We start from the raw sequence: 3,642 nt of genomic DNA, 5'->3' as shown, positions 1-3,642 counted from the left end.
GCGCCTCAGACCGAAGCACCACCCTCTGGTCGCTGGCTAGCCCAACGGCCGGCTGCCAGAGGGCGGCCAACCACCAACAGACGGAATCATGAGCGGCCGGCTTCAGCCGCCGGGCTCTACGAAAGACGCAATCCAGCAGGCGGCCACCGCACACCCTCAGGGTTTGTGCCCCCATCAAGAGGACGAGATGGGGTGTGGCAACAGTAAAGCCCTCACCCCCGAATCCTGGGGTTGGCGAGGCCACAGTGTTCGGTACGGGCAGAGATCTCCGCATAGTGTGGCATTGTTGCCACTCTCCCCTGACATCACTCTCGGCAGGCGGAGCCCTGCTCCCCACGACGGCCTGTCTATACAGCCACAGGCTGCGGGCCCTACCGGGCAGAGACACCATAGAAGACGGCGTACGCCAAACCAGACGGACCGGAGGAGGGCCAGCCTCTAGCAGGCGGGCGTCCCCTCTGTCGAGGCCCGTGCACCATTAACCTGATGAGACCAGGTGTGGCTACATTGATCTCCCACCAAGTGGCAGGGACTGTAGCCACGCAGAGATGACCAAACCAGCATCATTAGCAGCACGGCTACAGTGAGCAGCCACCAACCAGACCCGCCATCGGCTAGAGTGGCCTGTCGGCTCCGTACCAGACTAGGCGGCGGGCCCCAGTAGTCGGCGGAGAAGCCGAAGGCTGGAGACGCTGACAGATGGGCCCAGTAGCCAGCCAGATTACCATTGTACCCCTAGGGGTAGGCCTATATAAACCCCCCAGGGCACCCATGCAAAGGGTTCCCACCCCATTAGACCTAGCCACATTCCTTGGGAAGGAGAGAGCTAGCCTTGCCTTCTCCTTCCTCTAGCATACAGCTCGAGGAGCAACTTTGTATCACTTGTGCCTTTAGTGATCATGCGGAGACCTCACAGAGCAGGACTAGGGGTGTTATCTCCTAGGAGAGCCCCGAACCTAGGTAAAGTACGCCAGCGTTCCTGTCTACACCTCATCCCGCTTCCGGGCACCGGGGACGTTCTAGTCGCTCCCACCATGATAAGCCATCCTCTGGCATATGTCGCACCCAACCCCCGACACATACATGATGATTGGCTAAATAGTATGGCATTGCATAATTCACATATATAATGCCTTTGCAACAAGATAGCATCTTATAATTCACATATATAAAGTCTTGCAACAAGATGGCAATGCATAATTCACATATATGGTAATTAGACACTGAACAGGTGGCATTCACACAAAGCATGTCTAAACTAATCAAATGACAGAGCAATGCGAGACACCATACGCACGACATGAGCAACATAACCCTGCCAAGTTAGAGCATACACCTCGGGGGGGGAATAAGACTGGTCATCTGTCTCTGAATCCTCCTCTGAGGAGTTATCCGTAACCAGCGAGATATGCGCTTCGTCAGATAGCATAGTCTGCTCTGAAGACCTTGTTTTCACTCCAGAATTTGCCATCACCGTGTTAAATGCCTGATGCACACGAGGAGCAGTTGAATGTACTAACATTGTTGACAAATGTAATATGTAACAAAAAAAGGATGGCCTGATATGATTTACATATAAGATGACTGGCTAAGCAGGATGGCATTGAAAAATTCACATATATGATGCCTGGCTAAACAAGATGGAGTTGCATAATTCACATAAACGATGAATAAACTAAACAGATGGCATTCGCACAAAGGATGTCTAAACTAAGCAGATGACATATTTGATGTATAAAGTAAGCAATGCAAGACACCATATGCATGATACAACCAACATCAGCATGCCAAGTTAGAGCGAAGACCTCAGGGGGTAAATAGGAGTTGTCTTCTCCTTCTGAATCCCCCTCAGAACAGATATCTTCCTATCGATTACAATCGGAAATGTGTGGAGGGGGGCTGCCTTTGCGCCTACCATGGAGCGACGTCTGCATGAAATTTTATTGCCACGCAAGGCTCGTCTCTTTTGCTCTACATGTTCAGTTCCATTGTTTACAATAACTGTCATGCATAGGAATAAAACATAGTGATATCATGTAAGGAGTGCATGCAGAAATCCAGAGTGATGGTAGCAACCTGTGGATAAACCCAAAACCAATAATAGCAGACAGATAATGGCTTCAGTTAAAAAATACAGATAATGGCTTCTTTACTGTTTGTTTCCCACCCAACATGAAACTCATAGTAGACACCGGAGATTAACCAGATAGTAGATAGATACTATTGATTGCGGCCCCGATATGTACCCCACAACCATTTAAAACCTCAAGTTTGACCATTAGTTTGGAGCTGACTCAGAGTCTAATCGGTGAACAGGACAATAAAGTAGCATGTAATATTAAGCGATGCATAACGTAAGCAGACACGAAAGAGTGTGACCTCTCTAGCGGACCCGTGTAGTCCTCGAGGTCATCTGCTCGGTTGATGATGGTAATGCAATTTTCATGGCTGCCGGCAGCGGGGAAGAAGATCTGAGGCGGCGAAAGACAGTCTGGAGGCTGGATCCCTGCTGTGCTGGACCCTTCTGTCGTTGGAGAAGCTGAGCTGGGGTGGACGACGGCGCAGAAGGAGCGGGACAAACCACGCAAGGTTTTCTTTGACAACTATCTGTAAGAGAAGTAATTCTGTAAGGGCTCGTTTGAATTGGAGGATTCCAACAATGCAGGGATAGGAAATAGATAGGAATAGGATAGGAATGCATGTTCAAAACAGAGAATTTAAAAACACATGATTTCTGCCAATCTGGGTATTTGATTACAAACAATTGGAAGATCACAGGATGCAAAGAAGCATGGTGAGATTAAGTCAAACCACAAGAAAATGTACGGTTATAATGCTATTATGCTACTATCTCTTAGTCTGGTGCTTCATGAATAGGAATTTGAAAAGGAAGACAAGTGAAAATTAAAACTCCTACGTTTTTTCTTTCAAGGAGATACTAAAGGAACAAATCCGTGTGCTCAGTGGACAATATATAAAACATGTAGAGTAAAAAAGAGATGCAACAAGTGTACAACCTCTTTGGCGAAGCCATGTCGATCTCAGGATGATTCGTTTTGCCGGTGAGGATGGTCCGGATGACTTTGCTGTCGGAGGAGGGGAAGAAGATCTTAGGCGTCTGGAGATGGAGCTCGATGTACTACTCCGCTGTGATGGAGGGTTTCGTCATTGGAGCAGCTCCGATGAGTTGTACGACGCCGAGGCTGAAGCAGGACAAGAGAGACAACGAACAACGTTAACCTCAGTGGAATTCTAATATCATCTCCAATACATGACGTAAAATACATAACCACAAAGTGCAAGATGTAAAATACATCAGCCGCTCATCTCTGAACTTAACTATCGAAACTAAATTTAACTGTCGAAACTGAACTTAACAGTCGAAAGTCAACTTAACTGTCGAAACTAAATTTTGCTGTCGAAACTGAATGCACTAGCAAGGTGAGGCTACACGTCGGTCGACTGACTTTTTCATCTCTGATCAGTCAATTTTGTAGCCATTGGATACGAAATCAAGGGCCTGCGGTTCATCTTCAACCTCCACCCCCCTGAGCCGCCAGCCGTCACCGGCCAAATAGCAGCCCCCCGCCGCCCGTGGCCGGCGGTGCGCCGCCCCGCCCGCCCCAAAAACACTCCCCACCG

The sequence above is a fragment of the Triticum dicoccoides genome, chromosome 2B (assembly GCF_002162155.2).
Source record: "Triticum dicoccoides isolate Atlit2015 ecotype Zavitan chromosome 2B, WEW_v2.0, whole genome shotgun sequence".
Classification (NCBI taxonomy): domain Eukaryota; kingdom Viridiplantae; phylum Streptophyta; class Magnoliopsida; order Poales; family Poaceae; genus Triticum; species Triticum dicoccoides.
The sequence above is the reverse complement of the archived record's forward strand: the minus strand, read 5'-3'. Positions refer to the sequence as shown.